Here is a 16,058-nt window from a genome sequence, read left to right on the forward strand (position 1 = left end):
TTGCTGCAATATTGCACAAGAGGGTTCAGGGAAAACTGCGCACAGAGATGTGCCCCTTCATGGGTGCCTTGCTGAAAAAACCATCTAAGGGGCTCCATGGGGCAGCTGTTGGTCAGTGAGTGCTTCTGGGCACCGTGTACTGCAGGAACTGGGCACTGCAGGAGCTGGGCATTGAGAAGCCCAGTACTAGAGAAACCATGCTGCAGGATCCTGGCAGGCGGAACAAACTGGGACCAGGAAGAAAATGATGCTTTCTTCCTCTAAACTCCCTCCAAGTCCTCCATTGGTAAAGCCTAACATTGAGCCAGATAACAAAGAAAACCTATTTAAAGTCTATATTATCACAAAGCAGGCACTAAAATATGAATTTGGAGCTGAGGCAATAAACTGATAATTGGCACATCTGGTTAGCCAATTTTCTTACTTTGTAAACTGAGTTCAATCATGTATTGCTTAATGAGGTATTCTAGACTGCTAGGACACTAACTTTTGTGGAGACAAGAGAGTTTCTCTAAATTATACAAGTGCTAAGGGAACACCAAAATACTGGAGGCTAAATATGTCACCTGATACGTTCTATTTGTATAACACTTAAACATAGTGACCTTCAATGCTTAGCCTGTTACAATGCTTTTTATGTTTATTATGAATAAAATTGAAACCATCATTACACAGAATTATTATTTCTATTTTAAAAGTCTTATTAATATTATATCTAAATTATTCTTTCTTACTTCATGCTTTTCCTACCGTTTATTTTTACATTGCTGTTTTCTGACAAACATTAACAGTAGAGGACCTAAACTCCAGGCAGAGTTTATCAAATATCTTTTATGTATTTGTGCTTTCCTTATATTTTCTAATTTATTTATCAAAAATTTACACTTTAAGCTTGAATATTATCATCTCTATGTTACAAATAAGGAAATCAAGACTTAGACAAGTTCAATAACTTGACCAAGTCCATATAAGCTAATAAATCATTGAATCAGGATGTGGGCATGTCTAGATCAATGACTCATCAGTACTCTATAATGGCCCCTGAAGAAAATAATGTCAATGATTAGAAGAAAATTATAAAATAGCTGTGCCATTGCTACTATTTGGTTTCCTTCCCTTCCCTTCATTTATAATTGCAGAGGACATCATTACTTCTGGCAGCATTAGAATAGCTAAGGAAGATCAATAATGACTATTTTTAATAACATATCATAATTTATGATTCTTAAGTAAGCTTATGGGATCTAATTGTACTCATTTTTTTCATTTCACCTTCTTGTTTCCACATTCCCTTTTTCTCAGAAAGTGATGTTAATAAGCCTTCTATCACTGTCTAACTCACAGGGACCCACTGTTAACATCCAAGAGAGGGCAGAACAAAGAATAAGTTTGTTGCCAACCCTTGTGGTTATTTCCACAGAGACTTAATAAACCGCTCAATAAAAGGCAATTTAGAGAAATAAAGAAGCTGTGTAAACAAATGTCTTGTTGATCAGTGAACATTAATGTATCTTCTCATTCAATAATTTGCTTTAGAATCCACCTAAGAAATACTGCACCCTATCTTTTAATGCTTAGGATATTTGATTATTTGACAAAAGAAACACATAATCTATGCATTGATTAACATATTTCATATATCTAATTCAAAGCTTATCACAAAAGCTCACCACCTCAGTTTCAATAATTTCTATAAATAATCCACTAACAAAGTACTTACTGAATGTATTTATTTATGTGATAGGCTGGAGATACAACTATGAATAAGGCACACCAAACTCACAGCTCTCCTGTAGCTTAAAGTTTAGTGAAGGAGACTGGCAATAAACAAAATAAAAAAGTAGATTTATGGCATTTTAGAAAGTGATATGGGAAAAATAAAGCAGTGAAAGGGGATAGGGTACTACAATTTTAAAAGGGAAGGTGAGAAAACATCTCACTGAGAAGATGGAATTTGAGAAAACAACACCTTTGTTCAAAGCTAAAGTGAGCCATACCAACACCTGGAGAAGAACACTCCAGCAAGAGTTTATCCAACATCTCTTATATATCTCTGAGATCCCAATGTGTCTTGTTCCTGCTCTGTGTGGGCTCTGATTGATTTCACTTCTTTTATTCTGCCCCAGGGCTTCCCATTGATAGTACTATAGACTCGTGAGCACTTAAACCCACACATGTGCAAGTTGGAAGGGCATGGAAGTGCAAGTTGGAAGTTTATCCACGTAGATAAACTTCAACCAATGCAAGAGAAGATCATCTGGTTGAGCTCTTCTTCCTTTGTGTTCCCCAGGAACACTCAAGGTTGCTCAAGAGTGTATGCCAGTGAACTGAGCAGCTAACTGCAGTAACTGGAAGCAGGCGCAATAACGTGTCCTTGCCCTGGTTCTTCCTCCTTCCCTGCGTCATTCTTCTTGCCCTTCTCACCTGTGCCCTGGGATTGAACTCCCTGAAAACATCACATAAGCTCTATGCCTCCATTTCTGGGTAGCACATGCTGAGGCACAAATTGGAAAAGAAGTGCAAAATCCTCAGATGGATATGTTTTTGGCATGCTAAAGAACAGCAAGAAGGCCACTGTAGTAAGATCAAACAGAGCAAGGGGGATGATATAATAGAATTTTGTCCAGAGGTAACGGAGGACCCATCATGTAGGGCCTTATAGACCTTAACAGAACTTTGTCTTTGGTTCTATTTGAGATGAGAAGTTGTTGACATCATCTGCATTATGATTTAACAGGATGACTCTGGGCACTGTGTTAACAAGAGACTGAAGGGGACAAGAGTAGAAATGGATAACCAGTTTGGAGTCTACTGTAGCAATTCTGGTAACAGATGATGACGTCGGCCAGTAACAGCAGAAGTGAAAATATGTGGTAGATTATGGGTATATTGTGAGGGTAAGTCTATTTGAACTTTTTTATGGTGTGAGAAGGAAAGAAGAAGCATGGACGACTCTAAGAAAACTTGATTTGATATGAGCTAAAAGGGGGAAGAAAAGTAAAAAGCAGGTAAAATTCAGAGACCCGCTCTAGATGTGATAAATTAAATGTACCCATGAAACTCCAAGGGCAGATGTCAAGAGAGCAGTTGCATGTATGTGTCTGGATTTCACGAGAAAGATCCAGATTGATAATCATTAATGAGTTATTAGGACTTAAAACCAAGAGATTCAATAAGATTACCAAGGAAATGAGTGCAACTAGAGAAAAGAAGAAGATCACTTACTGAGACGAGGAACACTCCAATATTAAAACGAGGGAGGTAGAGTGGAATCAGTAAAGACTAAGGAATGGTCAATAAGGAGGATGAAAACCAGGAGAGAGTGGTGTCTTGAAAGCCCAGTGAAAAAAGCACTTCGAAAAGAAAGGAAATATGTGATTTATCAGGTTGAATGCTGCTGAAAGGACAAATAAAATGAGGATTGAGAATTTGACCTTTGGATTTAGTAACTTGAAATCATTGTTGACAAGAGCATCTTTACTAAAATGATAGAAACAAAGACACAATTTGAGTGGGTTTAAAAGAGAATGAGAAAGGAGAAACTAGAAATGACTATATGCCATATTTTTGAGGGGTTTTGTGGTAGAGGAGAGCAAAGAAATGGAGTGATAGGCTACAGGGAAAAATAGGGTAAAGAGAGGGTTTATTTGAGATTATTAAAATAATAGCATATAAGTAGATGAATGAAAATAATTCAACTGGAGAAAAAAATTGATGATGCAAGAGAGGAGCATTTCTGGGGTAATATTCCTGAGAATGTGAGAAGGCTGGAATCTGATAAACAATTGAAGAGGATGTCCTTACTAGGAACACGGACACCTCATCTACAGCAAGAGGAAAGTGAGTATAAGGGTGAGGATGCCAGTTGGTGGATAGATGTGGTGTGGGAACTTGTGGACCTCTTCTGATTGCCACAGTTTGCTCAGTGAAATTGAAAGCAAATTTATCAGCTGAGAGAGGATGAGTGAATTGTTGTTGAAGGTAAGCAGAGGGCTAAAAGGGTATTAGTCATCTATCATCCTTTTTGTTTTCTAGTTTTCATTAATTCTAAGATACCTACCCCCATCTCATCTACCCCAATTACCAATGCTGAATGGTAACCAGAGTAGGAGAATTCAGGGAGTGATATCACAATGAATAGAACCTGGTTATGCAAATGACTGCCCAGTCAATTCCACTATGTCCCATGGGGCCCTTGGGATGGGGCTAAAACTAGGCTCTGTTCCTATCACTTAAAAGCTTTGTAGAAGATGGGCACAGTGGCCCATGCCTGTAATACTGAAAGTCTGAGGCAGGCGGGTCACTTGAGCCCAGGAGTTTCAGACCAGCCTGGGCAACATAGCAAGACCCCATCTCAGAAAAAAATCTTTGGGACCAGCTTATCCATCTTTTTGTCCAATCCCAGCAGCTCAATAGACACCAGATCAAGTCTACGGGTGAGGGGTAGGACGGAGCCTCTTTTGTTGCTTGGAATGTCTGCTTCAGAAAAAGCTGAACCAGTTTACTCTGGTAGGCATCCAGGAATTCCGGACACTGTGATGATGGAAGATGCACCCAAAGTCATCTTCCTTCCCTCCAAGCATCTACCAGATAAGCATGAGTTAGAATATCATGCCCTAGGAAATTCAAAGAATTGAAAAAATATTGCTTGCTTTCTTCCCCTTTCCTCTGCCCTCTATTTTTCATTATATTCTTTCCCAGATACATAATCAGACACTCCTTTGCATATGCAAGAAAAAGGCCTAAATTGGGAACTACACTTTACCTTCTGTTGTGAAAAAAGTAAATCATAGTATTTAGAATGCCTTGCCTGTATAAAGTATATAAATTTTATACATGCATTATTTCATTTAATAGTCACAAAAACTTTACCAAAATTGGATACTAAGTAAAGCTCTAGTGTCCAATTTTGGTAGTTTTTGTGACTGTTAAATGAAATAATGCATGTATAAAATTTATATACTTTATACAGGGAAGGCATTCTAAATACTATGATTTAGTATGACTGTTTACTAATTATTTTGTATAATTGTATACTAAGTATCCAATTTTATAAATAAACTGAGTTTTTGGGATTTTAAATTATCTATTCAAGTTTACATGAGCAAAAGATGGCTTTAACCCAGGATTTGACTACAGATCCCATGATCTTTGTACTAGACTCCATTATAATTGCCCATCTTTCTCTCAGCCATTTATCTCCCTCCCACTATATTAAATCAATAAGATTCTAGATGACCTTAGTTCACCTAAGCTTACAATATTCAACTAGAAATTGATCAACTGTGGCCATATAGCATATTAATGAAGGATTCTAAAGATTTTAGTCAGTCGAAACAGACTCTTCATCAGTAAAAATAGAGAACTAGTATGTTTTACTAGTTACTAATATGTTTAAAGAAGATTTAAATTTCCCTAAGTTATAGAATTCTGGAGAATCTGTAACCCAATATTCAAGTAGAAAAGTAATTTCTTTAATTTCCAATACCTTAGAAATTAAAGAAGGTTACCAAGGGCCCCACAGACCAGAAAAACCAGGTAAATGAGTTTAGGTAAAGAAAAAATAAAAGTAAAAACTCAAGGGATGGTGTGTGGAATGAGAAACTGACATTCATCAAGCTTTCTGGTTATTTTGAACATGTTATTTATTTCAACCTTGATAACCATGCAATAAAAGGAGCAAGGCCTCCTAAAGGATAATAATGTTCTTAGCATTACAAAATCTCTAAGTAGAATTTAAACCCAGGACTGCCTGATGCCAAAGCTCATGATCTTTGCACTAAATATAGAAGTTATAAGTAAGAAAAAAAGTTATTCTATTTTTTCAAGACTCCTGAAATACTTACCAATAGCAAAATGGTTACAATAAATGTATTTAAGCCAAAAACACAAAGTGGCCTGAAACAGGTCAGACCGTATGAAGTCTGTACCACCCTCTTTCTGCAACTGCTCTCAGCCATCTTTATTGATTTTATTTGATTGCTCTGCATTTTCCATCGACAGCTGCTTAGTGGTGGCTTTCAGTGATTAGCTATGTACATGTATCTGCACAATAACATACAAACATAGTTACTGCAGCACCTAAACAAAAGGGCAAGGTACGACTTTTCAATGATATGCCAACCTCAGCAATTAACACAAGTTCAGAATCACAATATCTCTTCCTATTTTGAGAAAACCTTGATAGAACCTACTGTTTTCCTATATATGCTGTTTTCAAGTGTGAAGAGCTTTCACCAAGGCAAGCAAAAGGAAAGCAATTTTACCAAAAAGAATAACCTGTAATATGTTTTACCCGTTATTGATGGCAGCAGTGGCCCATCCAGAGTGGCTGCTGCAAAGATGCCAGCTGCAGCCGGGTAGGTGCAGCTGGGGCTGCACATTCCACAGAGCTAGTGGGAGCCTTGCCCCTTACTGAGTTGGGGGGTGGGAGCCCCACACTCCTGGGAGCAACTGCAGCACCCAGCTGAGGCTCTGTATGGGGGCATTCTTGCCTTTTGGGGGCTCAGGAAATGCCCCTGTCCCCCACAGGCTCAGAAGTACCTGCTCCCACTCCCTGGCCTCTCCCTCCTCCCAGCACCTGCTCCTGGGTGGAACAAAGTTGCGGCCGAGCCCAGGTGTTGTCACTACCCAACTTGGTGTGTACACACTCCCAGTGGCACTGACAGGCCAGCCCCCTGCCACCTTGGCTCCCTCCAGACTTTGAGTGCTGATGAGCATGGGAGGGAGACTGAGCAGGGGTGAGGGTGGCTCAGCAAGAGCCCACAGGCACCCCTGAGCCATGAACAGCCTGGGCGCTGTGACATTGTGATGATGTTGATGGCAGCAGGAGGCAGACAGCCTTCTCAGCAGAAAGAGGCAGGTCCCAGGTGAAATTCCACTTTCAATGCAGGGATGGCCCAAAGCCTAGAAACCAGGCTGCCAGTTCCAGGTAGAGTCCCCGGTCCAGAGAGCTACCCACTATGGGCCTCCTCTTCACTGAGAACTGGACACTCATCAGGATGACCTGCCTGCAGAAAGGAGCTACCCACTCTGGGTCTCCTGAGAGCTGTTCTGTCATCCAGTGAAGCTCCTCTCCACCTTGCTTACCCTCCAGTTGTCTGTGTACCTCATTTTTCCTAGATGCAGGACAAGACCTCGGGACCTGCCAAATGGTGGGACTGAAAGAGCTCTAACACAAACAGGGCTGAACCCCGCCCCCCACTCCACCTCACCATGTTGCAGGCAACAAGATGGAAAGTAGAGCTGCAGCCCTCTGGGGAGCCCAGACCTAGGGGCTCCCCAAGCCAGGGCTGTGACACTTTCTTTGACTCTGTGGTTCCTGACATATGCAAGCTTCCAGGATCCACCACATTCCCCTCATCCAGACACACGTGCCCAGAGCAGAAGCCATGTGTGGTACATCTGGTCCAGCCACAGCCTTGCACAGAGCCAACACCTGTGCCAGCACCTGGGTGTGTGCAGTGGCCGGAACCCATGCTCACTCGCCCACAGACCTCTTGCCTCTCTGTACCTGGCTGGCCCTTGGCAGGTGTAGGATCCAAGCCAGTAGCACGAGCTGAGTACAGCCTACCAGGCTGAGTGGGTGGAATGAGCCCAGCAGGCACAAGCAATACTCAGGCATAAGGCACTGCCAGCCACAGAGGTTTCTGCCTGGCGAAGCAACTCCCCAAGTATCCTGTGACAGTATCATCAACTTGGCCATTGAGATGTTAATCTTTCACCCAAGCCTAAATTAAAAATTCAGAGTCTCAACTAATAGCTGAACCCTCACAGAAAACAGACATCCATTCATTCATTCAGTGAATTAGTATTTTAATTGAACACCACTATTTGTCAGGTACTCTCCTATATTCTATAGATACAGAGGTGAGCAATATGTAAACATACTTGTCCTCTTGGAAGAAACTTGCATGATAGCAGGGAAAGCTAAAAGAAATTATTACACAATTACATAATTACAAACGTGATAAAATATATATGTGAAAGTTATGAGTTGTAGGTGAATGCACGTACAAAAGAAGTACTTAACTTAATCTAGGGGTCGTAGTAGGTTTCTAGAAGAAGTGGTGCTTTAATTGAGTTCCAGAGGATGTGTAGGTACTGGCCAGGTGAAGAGGGAGGAAGATTCAGGAAGAGCATGGGGAGCAGCCTAAGTAGAGGCATGAAATGCTTGTATATCAGGAATAGTTTCAGTGAGGCTCATGAAAACAGAGGCTGGAGGAGGCTGAGATGGAACTGAAGAGGTTATGCAAAGTCATGTGGACTATGAGAAGCATTTTGGACTTTATTTTAAAGGCAATCAGATGCCATTAAAGGATTTTAAGTAAGAGAGGGAAGTAATCATATTTGTTTGTTAAAAGATTTCCTAGGATGCTATGTGCAGAATAAATTGGAGGAAGCAAATAAAAGGACTTTGCAAGAATTCAGGAGAGAGACAATGATGGTTTGGATTAGAATAATGACAATGGGGGTGAAGAAAAATGGATGGGTTTGAAAACACAGGATTTAATGCTAGACTGAATATGGGGGGTGGTCACGAAGAAAAAGGATTTAAAGGTATTCTCAAGTTTCTAATTAGAAAAAAATCAAGAAATTGTTATGTTAAATATAAAAATGGGAGACATTCCAGAATGCACACATTTAGAAAGATGGATCATTGGTTCACATTTTGACCATAATGAGTTTTAGATACTTGTGTGATGGGATAGTCTTGAGTAGGCAGCTGCGTGAACTGGCTGAACACACAAATTGAAGAACAACATGAAAATCTCCAGATCTATTTAGAAACAGAGTCTGGATTGAAACAAAGCTATCTCTCAATTATTAAATGTTGAATTAAATAATGACTGCAGGACACAAACATGACCAAAGGAGGTATCATTACACATCTCTATAGTGACAAATATTCTCCTCCACCTGGGCCTCCAGATTAACTGGCATAACAAACTTTAATCCTCCATCATCTAAGTGCCTTCCTAAGAAATGATAAAGGCTAAAATTTTAAGTTTGAAAGGAAATATTAATAAGTGAAAATATTATAATATAGGTAAAACCAAAACCAGAAGATAATATCAAAAAAGATAGCTCATCAAATGTGAATTCTGAACACTGACCAAGGTAGTATACAGGTAATTAAAAATAATACCTGCAGCACATCATGCCTGTGAGTAATCAAAGGCAATAATGCATAGATGACATACACTTAATTATTGGACAGTACAAGTAAAAAAATCAAGATATGCTCAAATGTATGGTGTAGGTTATTTGTTCAATCAACAAACACTTTGTTGAGGAACCATCATTTGACAGACTCTGTTGTGTGCTGGGGATATAAAGATATACAACTTGATTTTCATTATGGAAAGTCAAGTTTTAGGGAAGAAAACAGATGAACATGAAGCCGTTACAAAGCACGTGTGCTAGAGATAAATATGCATTTTCATGGGAACATATACATTGAATCAATTAAATTGGTTGGAGGTGATGACATTTAAGTTTGATATTCAATGATTAATGTGTCAAATAGAGAATAGTGGAAGTGTTTTCAAGATATGACACAGCATGGCACAATGATGAAAGAATGAAAGATTGTGGTGGGCTATGTGGCTGATATACAGGTGTATAGTAGGAATTGGTGGAAGGAGAGTCTGGAACGGTGGGTTGGGGTTTTGTGTATTGTTTTATTCTGGGTTTTATTCTGCATGTAATGGGAGAGTACCTAATTCATTTCCAAGAAGGTGGTAAATCATGTTCCAGTATGAGGCCAAGGTTTGGATACTGGTGAAGCAGAGTGGTCATCTGAGCATTCATAAGACTAGTAGAAACCATGTTTAAAAGAGAACACAACTGCCCAACATTAAGATAGCTAAATCTGTCAAGGGTGAGGGGTAAAAGGGAAGAGTATCACAAGGCAAGTGGTTGCAGGAATGATTGGATAACAGAAGCAAGGGGAGAATAAAAATCAACAATTCTAAGGCCTAAAAGACCAAAGATTTGTTTAGTTGACCTCTGGCTAGGATATGGATGAGTTGGCCTGGTTAAAAGACATAAAGGTAGGGGATCTCTCACACAGCGAGACATTGACAGTTGTCAAGCCAGGGGCTAACATAATCAGATTGGTATTTTAGAAAGATTACAGCCAAGCATGGTGGCTCGCGCCTGTAATCCCAGGATTTTGGGAGGCCGAGGCAAGTGGATCACTTGAGGTCAGGAGTTCGAGACCAGCCTGGCCAACATGGTGAAACCCCATCTCTACTAAAAATAAAAATATCAGCCAGGTGTGGTGGTACATGCCTGTAATTTCAGCTACTCGGGAGGCTGGCACAGTAGAATCGCTTGAAACCGGGAGGTGGAGGTTGCAGTCGGCCCAGGTTGCGCCACTCCACTCCAGCCTGGGTGACAGAGCGAGACTCCGTCTCAAAAAAAAGAAAAATTGCAACTAAGGTATGTTGAAAGATGGTGTGAACAGGAGTCAGGCAGGCATTCTTTTGGGAAAGTGCAATTAAGAGAGAGCTGATGACAGTTTCAGCTAGATCAATGACCAAGAACTGGAGTAGTCTGATGAGGAAGGGGAAAGATAATATGTCAGAGTGGTCAGGCAAGACTTGTTAGGGTCATTTGCAGAATCAAATTTAGCTTGATAGTGAGGAATGGGGAAGAGACTTCATACTGGAGGAAGGGCAGCAGAACGTTTTACAGAGTAACAGATTTGGCAGACTCGTGAGCCTGACTCTGTCTGGCATTTTTATATTCATATCTGGTTCCTGGTGTAAGCTCCATATCCTGGAAAGATTTTGCAAGAGGACCTCAGCACTACATTGGTCACTATTAAGAGTCTAATGGCTTTTTGCATCAGTCACCTCTAGAAAAGCCCGTGGTGGAAGCTAATATAGTAAAAGTTAGTCTGTGGGCTTCAGATTACATAGGATTCTACTGAGAAATTTCCAAGGGTCCTCATAAATCCATTCCTAACATATCCACAGAATATGAATCATTCTCAAACGTGGCTAAACTTTGACACAGAATTATGCACTATGGTGTAGTGAAAAGAGCTTGAACTTTGACCATATATTTGCTAAATGATTGATGAAAATTACCTTGCAATAGGAAAAGATGGCTGTTTGTCAAAAGGAAAAAATGGTATGGCTTAAGTATCTGCAGACTGAGCTGCACTAGCTTCAACCAAGACTTTCTGCAGACTGGTCACTGCTTTTTAATGTTTCCGTTGACGTCAGATAGTGTCTAGTGAAACCAGCTATTTTTATATATCAATTGTAAATGCAGCAGCTATCTCTCCTCTGAATTAGATCACAGAGCAGCAATGAAATGCATGCCTCAGTCATAAGGTAGATGAACAGGCACTTCTAGATTATATTAGAGAGAATATGAGTTCTCCTCACTCTGCCCTAGAGCAATGGTTGCAGTTGTCAATTGTACAAATCATTAGGTGCTTTTTCTTGCAGTGTTTGTAAGAAAGGAATAAAAGGAATATTTTGCTTTGTTGATCCAAGAGTAAGTGCAAGAAATCTGGGCACAGTACACGAAGCAAGCCAAACTTTGAGAGAGCAGCAGAATCGTCACTGCTAGACAAGGACAGAAATGAACATAAAATCATTGATGCCCATTTCCCAATCTTAATGCTGATTCCTTTGATGAAAAGGAAAGTGGATGACCAGATTCAAGGACAGGAGATCATCTGAGCACTCAGAGGCACCTTCTGTGACTTTTGAGGCTGTAGTTGCTGAAGAATTTCTCCAACTGGTTATGTTCTGATGCAAATGCTCCCAAAAATGCCTGCTAATGTTACCAGATAGGAATCCCTAACCAGTAAACCTTATGTATAAGCACACAGCAGCGTAAGAACTATTACACAGAATCTCCATAGTGGCGTTGAACATATTTTCATGTGCCTTCATATTTTGATAAGAAACAAAGCCAACAAATAGTCAACAAATATTACATGATATACGTTTAAGAAAAGTCTCTTAACCATGATGAGAAAGGTCATATAGTGTATTTTTAGATCCACTATATAAAATCCCCCTTCATAAATCCCCCTATATAAAATCAGGTTTTTTGTACGTACAATTTTGTTTTTTGCAGAAGGTAGAAACTCACTTTTTTGGAGAAATTGGGGATGAGAGGAGGAGGAATAAACATTCAAATTCAAAACCATCAAGTTTTTGTGACTCGGTGTTGTTTTCCCAGAGTACATACATTTCAATAAGACCCTTTGTTTGCTGGACTATATGATTGCACTTTATCAATTCTGAACTTTAAATTGCAGACAATAATATCAGCTCCCAAATGTCAGACATCATGATGAATTGGCTTTTCAACTTGTCAAGCCATTCCCTTTTCTTGCTTCCAAAATGTCAAATGCAAAGGTTCCTGATAACAAAGCTGTGCAAAGCATGTTTTGTTGTTGTTGTTGTTTTAGCAATCATAATAATGGAAATTCTTTCAGAGTTTGTTTTATATGTAACAGCTGTGTTTTTATTGATATTCTAATTGTGCAGATTGCGTCACCTTTTAAGTAAATTAATTAAATCGAACCCCCCTCATACAGCACATTTGAAATGATTGATTTTATCACCCCTCTAATGCTAAAATGTATGTTTAAAAAAATGTTAAGTGCTTAATTAATTTCTTTTTTTAAATTTGCTTTTTATTCCAGATAAAGATATTTTGCCCTTTTGGAAACTGAAGATAAAACAGAAAAAGAAAAGAATTTTAAGATATGTTAATCTAGCAAAACTAACATAAGAATGGCCACCGTGAATTTCATGAAATTTTGCCACAGAGCAATACTAAAAACTGAATGATTGTGCCTTTTTCCATATTTTAATTAAAACTGAAATGAAAATACTCACTGTCGGAAAGTAAAGAAATTAAGCCATAGATGGTTTGATGGATTGGTTGATTATTTAGAAACGTATTCATTTAGTCATTCGTCCATCACATATTTACAGAGTATCTACCATATTCTAATCACTAGACTAAGTAGAAAATAGAAGGATAAATAAAGCTCAGTTTCTGGCCTTGAGGAGTTGGAATTTAAGGAGAAAACAGGCTATATCATAACCAGAGATAAAAAGAACTCAATAGGTCAAAGACGTTTACTTCTTCTTTCTAGGTATAACTTTGAAATTAAATTCCTGAAGTCCTGAAAATGAATATTGCATAATAAATCTTGGAAAACCTATCTAAGCTATAATGTGACAGAGCTCTAAAGGACAGTCCTCCTTTGCTTAGGTTACCTTGCCATTCAGATGGTACTCCCTTAATAAGTTATACCTCCTCTATTTTAATGTATGTCTAGTAACACCAGGCAGGGCACAATACCCCAATATATTCCATAATACAAATAAATAGGGACATCTAATAGTCACCCTCATTCAAACTATTGTATGTATTGCTCCATTTTCAGCAGATTATTTTTCTGTTTTCTTTTTGTCTCTCAAGAAAATGAGTTGGCATTCTGGCCAGTTCTAATGCTCTGGATCTTCTCTCTTATTCAAAGCATGTAACTCTCAAAAAGCTTTCCTCCATATTGGCAAAGGAAGAGAATAAATATAGTCATATTATACATGCATAAAACATCTTTGGAAGGACACACAAAAAACCTGGTAACATCAGTTGCCTCCAAGATTGGGATTGGGTGGTTTAAGAGGCAGTGATTATAGGAGCACTTTTATTGTATATCCTTGTAAGTCTCGAAAACATTTGAAAATATGCATTGATTACCATTTAAACACACACACACACACTTCAAAATCAGAAACATCTCAGGCCCACTAAACAATAGATTCCCATTTAGTTTCAAGCTCCTTCATAGATCTAGCTCTCCCTTACACCAAAGGTCCTGAAATTCTCAGTTATTTTCTCTCTTTAGTCAAGCCAGTATTCTCTTCCTCGTGCTATTTCATTCTACTGCACCATCTTTCTTAACGTGTCAAATGCCTATAATCTCTAGCTTTCCATTTGCCCCACTCCTACCCAACTCCCTCTCTCCTTATACCCAAGGTAGTTCAAATGCTCTGGGAATCTGCCTTTTGTTAAGCAAATCAGGGAAGCACTATTTTTGAGAACTGCTTGTGATACATAAACAATGACTTCTCCTACCCTGTAATATTGCCCCTGCCCTCCATATAGAAATCAATTTCTTTTATAGAATAAATCAAAATCCAAGTGGATATATGAAAGACGTATGAAAGTTGATCTATCCTTATCTGGCTCTCTCCACACTGACCTGTGATCTCAGGTGAGGCCACATCTGTGAGCCTCTCAGGTGCAAGGATGAGTTAAAAACACATATCTTCAGGGTGAAAGTGGTCAGCCTCTCTCATCTACCCCGAAGATTTCAGTAAGGAAGGATGCTTTTTTCTTGCTAGTTAAGACTTATTGAGGCTACATAATTTATTACCTATCCCAGACAACCAGTGAGTAACCTAAGAAAGTATTTTTTTCCCTTTCTTACATTAAAAAAAAGTAGCTACTTTTTCTGTCTTGAGTTCCTTTTATAGAGAATCTGACTACCTTCGCCTAATTGAGACCAGGGACTTGACTATTAGATCTAAAATGACATTTTAGATGAAATATTAGTCATATATATATAAGGAAAGAAGTGTCTTTCTTTTAAATGATACTCTATTTTGAGTGAGTGCCAGAGATAGTGAATCTAGAATATGGGGCAAAATCTACTGTAATAATCTTCAGAAAAGAGAAAATATCACTGCTTAATAGGACTTATGACTGTGCCACCCTTATAGATTTCATTCTAAAAGAAAATGAATCCATGTTTTGCTTTCCTTGTAAAGAGCACTGGGAAGTGCCTTTTATCATAGTTTAGTCTGCTGTTAGGAGATTAGAGACAATATAACTGTATCACTAACCTGGGTCTGGCATATTTAAGTTTTAAACCTCTTAACAAGACATACAGTAGGGAGTTTACATATAATGTCTTGAACCAGTATTTTAAATTGTGTATTGTGTATTTGATGTCTTGTTTTCCACATATACTACATGCTCCTTGAGGAAGGGAGCCAAATCTAATTTAATCTACAGCATCTGTCTTGGTGTCCAACATCTAACAAATTTTCAAGAAATGGTGGTTAAATAACTTGAGAAACTATAGGGAGGTAACAAAACACAGCCTGGAGGAGAAACATTTGGACCCATTAGAATAAGCCATTTTCAATTAAGGAATAACATTGTACAAGGAAAATCAATTGAGTGCAAAAAATAACTCGACAGTTTGCTTTATTTACAGAAGAAAATATTCAATCTACCTACTTTTAAAAGTGAAATTGGTCATTTATTGAATATGTGTAATAAATTCTAAGGAAAAGGAAAGTACTATAGTTCTTAAATCATAACTTAAAGCAAGGGATCTAAAGAGGCAGAAGAATAATAAATGTAGAAGAGGGAGAAAAAGAAGGCAGGTTAAGAGAGGAAGTTAGTGAAGAGAGTAAGAGATGAGGTTTGCAAGGCAGAAGTGAAGATACAGAGGCGAAGACATTTTCAAGATGTTGGCTGGTTGTAACTTTTTATTGTTCATTTGGGTTGTGAAGCTCAAAATAAATTATCATTAGTCAGATCAGCTTAGTCAGATATTAGACACTTTAAAAGATAGTTATCACCTTTCCCTCTCGCTACATTAGTTAATTGACTATGGTCAGTGCTCACCTGGTTGATTCTTAAATGGCTAGCTGCTGCATTTTCAAAACTGATTACCGTAACAGAGAACTAGCTAGTTCAGTGTTCCTACAAAATCACCTCAAGAACTGACACGTCCTGAGAACCAGCCGACCACGACTCCTGACTTAGGCTCAGTCCCCAAATCCAGATTCTGGAGGTCTCTGTATTCAAATTAAAACTACTCTGCACCAGAAGAATAAACAGACTCAACATTTCTCTCAATGAGAAAAGCAGTATCGATTGAAGATTGTTCAGTAACAATACCTAACACTTATTAAATAACTACCGTGCACTTATTTGCAGGCACTGTGATTTGTCTTTCACATTCATAATCTAATTTCAGCCTCCTAAGGGCT

At 38.8% G+C, this 16,058-nt stretch overlaps 2 long non-coding RNA genes across 2 annotated transcripts in view; one reads left to right on the plus strand and one right to left on the minus strand.

Annotated features, from left to right (window-relative positions):
* Positions 1 to 16,058, minus strand: part of LOC107974759 (uncharacterized) — a 235,738-nt gene that overhangs the window by 14,535 nt on the left and 205,145 nt on the right. The window lies entirely within an intron of this gene.
* On the plus strand, positions 1,247 to 12,903 carry LOC107974758 (uncharacterized). Its single transcript, XR_001717746.3, has 2 exons — positions 1,247 to 2,897; positions 12,680 to 12,903. It is a non-coding gene; the product is annotated as an uncharacterized LOC107974758 (long non-coding RNA).

The sequence above is a fragment of the Pan troglodytes genome, chromosome 4 (genome assembly GCF_028858775.2).
Source record: "Pan troglodytes isolate AG18354 chromosome 4, NHGRI_mPanTro3-v2.0_pri, whole genome shotgun sequence".
Classification (NCBI taxonomy): domain Eukaryota; kingdom Metazoa; phylum Chordata; class Mammalia; order Primates; family Hominidae; genus Pan; species Pan troglodytes.